Raw genomic sequence first — 9,524 nt, forward strand, 5'->3', positions numbered from 1 at the left:
TGCGCGTCACTTCAGGGGTTTAAACAAAACCAATCGTCGTTATCGCTATAACAAAAGGTCTCGGTTTTTAAATGTTAATAAACTAATAAGAGTTTTATTATTTAAATAATAGTAATTATATTCAAAGTATATTTAGTTCTATCTCTTTATATTAATTAAAAAAATGGGTAATCCTTGTCGGAAAATCTATTGTAAGAGTGTGTGTGTTAACATTTTTTTGAGGAAAATTGGTCTCTTATAAATACTTATACAGCTGATAGCAGAGAAAAATCTGTAGAATTCTTAATATGAGTATTTTCTTGACAGTTTTTATAAAACAATGAATCAGGCTCTCTTACACAAGTGGCTACCTTAAATCCCCCCCCCCCCCGCCCACAAGCACATCATAAGGATTAAGATAGATGGGGAGAAGTCAATTGTATTTATTGTCGATACTGCCTGACCCGCCTATTTATCTACCAATCTTTTGCTTTATAGTTGATGGTCGTGGACGGGGGCTATTTTTGGTAACATTTACTGCCCCAGCCTCAAAGTTGACTTTATATTTACTAAGAATTTATATTTGGCTAAATTTTAGATTCGAGATGGTAGCGACATAACATCGTCCATCGTGGCACATGTTTATCACTTGACACTCTCTGACACATGTTTATCACTTGACACTCTCTGGAACATGTTAATCACTTGACACTCACTGGCACATGTTGATCACTTGACACTCACTGGCACATGTTGATCACTTGACACTCTCTGGCACATGTTGATCACTTGACACTCACTGGCACATGTTGATCACTTGACACTCACTGGCACATGTTGATCACTTAACACTCACTGGCACATGTTGATCACTTGACACTCACTGGCACATGTTGATCACTTGACACTCACTGGCACATGTTGATCACTTGACACTCTCTGGAACATGTTGATCACTTGACACTCACTAGCACATGTTGATCACTTGACACTCTCTGGTACATGTTGATCACTTGACACTCACTGGCAAATGTTGATCACTTGACACTCTCTGACACATGTTGATCACATGACATTCTCTGGCACTTGTTATTAGTGTTTTCTGTCTTATTAGTGTTTTCTGCCTTATTAGTGTTTTCTGTCTTATTAGTGTTTTCTGCCTTATTAGTGTTTTCTGTCTTATTAGTGTTTTCTGTCTTATTAGTGTTCTCTGTCTTATTAGTGTTCTCTGTCTTATTAGTGTTTTCTGTCTTATTAGTGTTTTCTGTTTTATTAGTGTTTTCTGCCTTATAAGTGTTTTCTGTCTTATTAGTGTTTTCTGTCTTATTAGTGTTTTCTGCCTTATTAGTGTTCTCTGTCTTATTAGTGTTTTCTGTCTTATTAGTATTTTCTGTCTTATCAGTGTTCTCTGCCTTATTAGTGTTCTCTGTATTATTAGTGTTTTCTGTTTATTAGTGTTTTCTGTCTTATTAGTGTTTTCTGTCTTATAAGTAATCTCTGTCTTATTAGTGTTCTCTATCTTATTAGTGTTTTCTGTCTTATTAGTGTTTTCTGTCTTATTAGTGTTTTCTGCCTTATTAGTTTTTTCTGTCTTATTAGTGTTTTCTGTCTTATTAGTGTTCTCTGTCTTATTAGTGTTCTCTGTCTTATTAGTGTTTTTTGCCTTATTAGTGTTTTCTGTCTTATTAGTGTTTTCTGCCTTATTAGTGTTCTCTGTCTTATTAGTGTTTTCTGCCTTATTAGTGTTCTCTGACTTATTAGTGTTTTCTGCCTAATTAGTGTTTTCTGTCTTATTAGTGTTTTCTGCCTTATTAGTGTTCTCTGACTTATTAGTGTTTTCTGTCTTATTAGTGTTTTCTGCCTTATTAGTGTTCTCTGTCTTATTAGTGTTTTCTGTCTTATGAGTGTTTTCTGTCTTATTAGTGTTTTCTGCCTTATTAGTGTTTTCTGCCTTATTAGTGTTTTCTGTCTTATTAGTGTTCTCTGTCTTATTAGTGTTTTCTGCCTTATTAGTGTTTTCTGCCTTATTAGTGTTTTCTGTCTTATTAGTGTTCTCTGTCTTATTAGTGTTTTCTGTCTTATTAGTGTTTTCTGCCTTATTAGTGTTTTCTGTCATATTAGTGTTTTCTGTCTTATTAGTGTTTTCTGTCTTATTAGTGTTTTCTGTCTTATTAGTGTTGATCACATGACGCCCTGTGGAACATGCTGATCACTTGACACTCTCTGGCACATGTTTATCACTTGACACCCTCTGGAACATGTTGATCACATGACACTCTCTGGCACATGTTGATCACATGACACTCTCTGGAACATGCTGATCACTTGACACTCTCTGGAACATGTTGATCACTTGAAACTCTCTGGAACATGTTGATCACTAGACACTCTCTGGAACATGCTGATCACTTGAAACTCTCTGGAACATGTTGATCACTTGACACTCTCTGGAACATGTTGATCACTTGAAACTCTCTTGAACATGTTGATCTCTTGACACTTTCTGGAACATGTTGATCACTTGACACTCTCTGGAACATGTTGATCACTTGAAACTCTCTGGCACATGTTGATCACATGACACTCTCTGACACATGTTGATCACATGACACTCTCTGGAACATGTTCATCACATGACACTCTCTTGCACATGTTGATCACATGACACTATCTGACACATGTTGATCACATGACACTCTCTGACACATGTTGATCACATGACACTCTCTGGAACATGTTGATCACATGACACTCTCTGGAACATGTTGATCACATGACACTCTCTGACACATGTTGATCACATGACCCTCTCTGACACATGTTGATCACATGACACTCTCTGGAACATGTTGATCACATGACACTCTCTGGCACATGTTGATCACATGACACTCTCTGACACATGTTGATCACATGACACTCTCTGACACATGTTGATCACATGACACTCTCTGACACATGTTGATCACATGACACTCTCTGACACATGTTGATCACATGACACTCTCTGACACATGTTGATTGTGACAAGTCAAAAACTCGCTGTCAGAGTCACTCTAAATTATCACAGTATTAATTATTATTTTTCATCATTTATTTATTTTATTTTAATTATTTCCCCGTCCTAACCCCAATTTCTTCACCCGCGCCACCTTTTCCTCTCCAGGCTAGACTTAGTTGACCACATTGGATATAGCTAAAGCGCGTCCTTTCATTTATCTGCCCTTGATCGGGGAAAGGTAAACACACAATCTCTTTGTCTTACCCGCCGGATGTCTGAAGGACGGTCGCGGTTTACGACACCTTGGTTTGAATGCAAGCTAATCCCCCCCCCCTTCTCTCACGTCTCTCTTTGATCTAAGAGATTACCCTGGTCAACACACCGCGTGATATTCCAAGGTGCGACTCCCACCTCGAGTCAAATCCACCCACGTGTAAGATAAATCTTAGCCTAGGACATTTCCTGTGTCCGCCCACATTCTCCAGGCCTGTATATAAGTAGATTCAAATCAAGCCAGACCCTTTAACTCCTCTATCGCTATCGATCGAGTCTGGACTATATCATTTATTCTCCCTCCTAGAGGAATACCTGGTGCCTCCCTCGATTGTCTGCCTATTTATTTGCTATTTGCAGTTCAGTGTCTACTCGACGCCACTCAACTACTGCCTATGTGTTTAGTGCTATTCAGCGCTGCACTTGCCTACTGAGATCTACTCAACTCTATCACTTGGCGCTATCGGCATTGCCCGCCTATTCGACAGCCCACCTGTCAATCAAGCTATTAGGTGCGACGTCCCTATGGACTCAGATCTGTGTGAGACGTCATAGCTACGCCAACCCTCTGCAACTCACTGGACATATCCTGTCAACTACGCTGCACACGGCAAATCAGCTCTGCCCGCAGTAACCCTGTGCCCACGGTAGCCGGCCACCCGCCTTACTGTGCCCACTACAGATATTAGATTTTGGGGATTGAGACTCCACAAGAACTATATCACCGGCGTCCCTCTATCCGCTAGAGCGCCACCTCCAGCTGCAGAACCTCAAGCCAGGACACAGCCAGCTACGACATCAACAGGAATACCAGCTAAGTTAGAGGACAAAGTGACATACTTTCTTAATAGGTGCCAGAGTGATGATTAAACACATTATTCACTAGAGATAGATGCAAACCCTCCCCCTTTTTATTCTTATATGTATATTTATGTAAATAAATATTCTTTTATTTTAACTTTTGTATCTATCTTTCATTGCTTGTCTCGTTGCGTGCCTGCTCCCGATTCATATGCTGATAAGTGGGGGTGTGATAGCTTTAAAAATAATCATCCCCTAGACATAAAACGTGCCAAACACACGTCACATTTCCCCACCTGTCACATTTTGGCGAGCCCGTCCTGGATTTAACCCATTAGTACAGCAGGCACGAACAGGCAGCAATAACTAAAATTCCATATCAATATTTTTTTTTAAAAATATTTATAAGTATCATCACTTCGCATTATCAAGAGTGTCACTTCTGTCATATTTGATAATTATTATTATTGCATCTTATTTGTAATATTTCATTGCAGGAATTTGTGATTAACTTAGGCAGACACCACATTCCTTTTGCACTCTTTCCTATAACCAGCGACTCACTTTCACTAACCCACTTTCTTTAATTCTAGCTCAATCCTACTATCCATTCTATCTGCCCCTCCACCATCCTAGTACCTCTCATCTCCCACCCCTCATCATTATGGCCAGCGGCACACGCTCGAAAGCGGACTCTGACATGAAGCAGAAAATAGCTGAATTGAAGGATTTCGCGGCCACCTTATTTGACGATGAGGCAGAACGGAAAGAATTAGTGAGAGCACGATTTGAGGCGTTTGAAAGAGAGGAAGAAAAAAGAAAGGAGAAGGAAGACGAAAAGGAAGAAAAAAGAAAGGAAGACGAAAGGGAAGAAAAAAGAAAGGAGAAGGAAGACGAAAAGGAAGAAAGGAGATTAGCAAGGGAGCACGAATTGGCCGTGCTATCTATAAAAGAGAAGGGTAAAAAGGAAGCTGAAATAGCTATCGCTAAGGAAGTCACCGAGCGAGAAAGAGAGCAACAAATAACGGCGAGAGAAAAGATAGCCGCGGACAAAGAGAGCGAGGCCGCCCGCCAGGCTTCTTCCGAGTCCCGCCCGGCTAGCCCCACATCCTTTCAAAGTTCCTTGAACGGCCTACCCCACATGCCAATGGAGCACTTCGACGACAAGACAGAGAACATCGAAGTTTATCTTGTCCGATTTGAGGAAGTAGCACGATTCTACGGTCTGCCAGAGGAGAAATGGTGCTTCCGGCTATCCCAATGCCTCCGAGGCAAAGCCTACGAAGTTTACTCCAAACTTCCCTCCGGCCAGCGAGAAGACTACGCAGCCCTCAAGCAGGCGCTACTTATCCAGTTCGAGCTGACCGCCGAGGCCTACCACAAAAAGTTCAGAAGTTCCCGCCTCGAACGCAGAGAGACCTACGGCAACCTCTGCGAGAGGCTGGACAAGTACCTTGTCAGGTGGCACGCCCTCAGCCAATTGCCGGAGACTTTTGATGGCCTAGCATGCCTCATACTCTCTGAGCAACTTTTGGAGTGCATGTCCCCAGAGGTCAGAGTTTATGTCAAGGAGCAACAAGCAACTGCACCCGCTGCCATAGCTTCCGCCGCTGACCGGTACTTGAACGCCCGAAAGGACTTAAAAGGTAAAGCAACCGCGATAGACCAGCAAACAGACCAACCAACTTCTCCTGCTCCGTCAAACCTTCCTCCTAAAACTCCCCAGCATAACCAGGCACCAGGCCGGCAATCAGCCCCTAACAACCACAATAACCGCCCCAACCACCAGTCTCACTATAACCAGGCTAACTACTCTCAGCGTGACGCACGTCATGGCGCGCGTGACAGTAGACCCACTCCACAACGGCAGCAGCAGGCCCCACGGACCCTATCTACGGTGACGCCAGCCTCTCAACCCTCCGCGATCGATCCTTCTGACCAACCGGAGGAGGACACATACTTCGTCTCCACGATGGCCGTGGCCTCTCAACCCACTGCCATTGAACTCGGCCAACCAGAACTCCCACCCGTGCTACCTCACCCCGCCTCTTCTCCTCCGGGAATAGAGAACATTCTGGCCAATGGTGTTGAAGTCTTGGGCCTTTACGACTCAGGCTGTTCGTTCGGCGCGGTTATAAATAGAACGCTGATTGACCCATCGGATCTCACTGGTGGAACAGTGACAATCCAGTCCATAGACCGTGGCACTCCTCCGCAGGTTCTACCTGTCGCGAGGGTACACGTAGAGTGTAGGTACGTACATGGCACCATTGACGCCGCCGTTATGGACACGCCAGTGTATGACTTCATTCTAGGCTCCAAATATGTCCCTCTTGGAGTAGTCAGCAAGCCATACTTCTCTCTGCCCGTCGGTAGATCGACGAAGCAGAAAGGTGGCAGCAACCAGCAGGTTGGAAGCCCTGGTCGCCACACTAACACGCCCAGTCCCGACTCATCAGCGAAGCTCAAACCACACCGCCCTGGCATTGACACTGCTGGGAGGTCACGGGTTAAGTCGTATACCCGCGCTTGTGAAGGTCTACTTGACCCGGGCTACTCAGCCAAAATCATGCAACATTCCTCTGACATTGACAGTGTCGGAATGCCCCGAGGTAAGATGAACCCTTGCTCTCGTGGACTCACTCCTCTTCATGGCTCCTCAGCCACCATTCCGAATCAACCTCCCCCTGACATCGATAGTGTCAGGAAGTCACGATGTAAGCCGAACCCTCGCGCTCGTGAAAGCATTTCTCACCATGGCTCCTCAGCCACCATTCAATATCAACCTTCCCCTGGCATTGACCGTGTCAGGAAGCCACGATGTAAGCCGAATCGTCGCACTCGTGGGGACGTTCTCGATCAGAACTCCACATTCTTTATCAGGCCACTCTTCCCTGACATTGATCGTGTCAGACGATACAGAGGTAAGCTGACTACTTACTCTCATCAAGAAGCGCCTCACAGCGGCTTCGGAGGTAAGCCCCAACGAGCACACGAGCCTTGGGCACCCCACCTGAGCCCCAATTACGCTCCCCAATCCGCCCCAGGAAGGAATTATTACTCATCCAATCGCCCAATCTACTCTCCCAAGCAACTCCATATGTTTCACCCAGGTGACTCCGTACTCAGGGACAGAAAGTAGACCATGGACAAACTTGGACAGACTCTCCTCCTGGCATGGCTATCCCTTTATTTTCCCAGATTTTTTTTTCTAATGCTGTGATAACCACTGATCTTAAAGTTAGAGTGACATCAGTCTGCTCACACTTTATGGATCTTCTGCGATAGATCCATCTTGGCGGCGGCGTATGTGACAAGTCAAAAACTCGCTGTCAGAGTCACTCTAAATTATCACAGTATTAATTATTATTTTTCATCATTTATTTATTTTATTTTAATTATTTCCCCGTCCTAACCCCAATTTCTTCACCCGCGCCACCTTTTCCTCTCCAGGCTAGACCTAGTTGACCACATTGGAGATAGCTAAAGCGCGTCCTTTCATTTATCTGCCCTTGATCGGGGAAAGGTAAACACACAATCTCTTTTGTCTTACCCGCCGGATGTCTGAAGGACGGTCGCGGTTTACACCACCTTGGTTTGAATGCAAGCTAATCCCCCCCCCCTTCTCTCACGTCTCTCTTTGATCTAAGAGATTACCCTGGTCAACACACCGCGTGATATTCCAAGGTGCGACTCCCACCTCGAGTCAAATCCACCCAGTTGTAAGATAAATCTTAGCCTAGGACATTTCCTGTGTCCGCCCACATTCTCCAGGCCTGTATATAAGTAGATTCAAATCAAGCCAGACCCTTTCACTCCTCTATCGCTGTCGATCGAGTCTGGACTATATCATTTATTCTCCCTCCTAGAGGAATACCTGGTGCCTCCCTCAGGTGTCTGCCTATTTATTTGCTATTTGCAGTTCAGTGTCTACTCGACGCCACTCAACTACTGCCTATGTGTTTAGTGCTATTCAGCGCTGCACTTGCCTACTGAGATCTACTCAACTCTATCACTTGGCGCTATCGGCATTGCCCGCCTATTCGACAGCCCACCTGTCAATCAAGCTATTAGGTGCGACGTCCCTATGGACTCAGATCTGTGTGAGACGTCATAGCTACGCCAACCCTCTGCAACTCACTGGACATATCCTGTCAACTACGCTGCACACGGCAAATCAGCTCTGCCCGCAGTAACCCTGTGCCCACGGTAGCCGGCCACCCGCCCTACTGTGCCCACTACAGATATTAGATTTTGGGGATTGAGACTCCACAAGAACTATATCACCGGCGTCCCTCTATCCGCTAGAGCGCCACCTCCAGCTGCAGAACCTCAAGCCAGGACACAGCCAGCTACGACATCAACAGGAATACCAGCTAAGTCAGAGAACAAAGTGACATACTCTCTTAATAGGTGCCAGAGTGATGATTAAACACATTATTCACTAGAGATAGATGCAAACCCTCCCCCTTTTTATTCTTATATGTATATTTATGTAAATAAATATTCTTTTATTTTAACTTTTGTATCTATCTTTCATTGCTTGTCTCGTTGCGTGCCTGCTCCCGATTCATATGCTGATAAGTGGGGGTGTGATAGCTTTAAAAATAATCATCCCCTAGACATAAAACGTGCCAAACACACGTCACATTTCCCCACCTGTCACATTGATCACATGACACTCTCTGACACATGTTGATCACATGACACTCTCTGACACATGTTGATCACATGACACTCTCTGACACATGTTGATCACATGACACTCTCTGGAACATGCTGATCACTTGACACTCTCTGGAACATGTTGATCACTTGACACTCTCTGGAACATGCTGATCACATGACACTCTCTGACACATGTTGATCACATGACACTCTCTGACACATGTTGATCACATGACACTCTCTGACACATGTTGATCACATGACACTCTCTGACACATGTTGATCACATGACACTCTCTGACACATGTTGATCACATGACACTCTCTGGAACATGTTGATCACATGACACTCTCTGACACATGTTGATCACATGACACTCTCTGACACATGTTGGGCACAGAAACAGAAACTAATGTATTTCATTGAGCTTATCTCCATTGAGCTTATCTCCATTGAGCTTATCTTCATTGAGCTTATCTCCATTGAGCTTATCTTCATTGAGCTTATCTTCATTGAGCTTATCTCCATTGAGCTTATCTCCATTGAGCTTATCTTCATTGAGCTTATCTTCATTAAACTTATCTCTTTCAACAGTCTTTTCTTTTTCTGCTTCAATGACACACAGAGATAAAACTCTACTAATTGGTTTTGTGAACTCAATGCTGATACAAACAAATGAAATGATGTTGTTATTTTATGTTTTTATACAATTACACATTCTATGTTTAAATCAGATTAGACATCGTATGCTTATAACAGATAATACATTGCATGTTTATATGTGATCACAAACTGTATGTT

This window comes from Biomphalaria glabrata, chromosome 7 (assembly GCF_947242115.1).
Source record: "Biomphalaria glabrata chromosome 7, xgBioGlab47.1, whole genome shotgun sequence".
In the NCBI taxonomy this organism is placed as follows: Eukaryota; Metazoa; Mollusca; class Gastropoda; family Planorbidae; genus Biomphalaria; species Biomphalaria glabrata.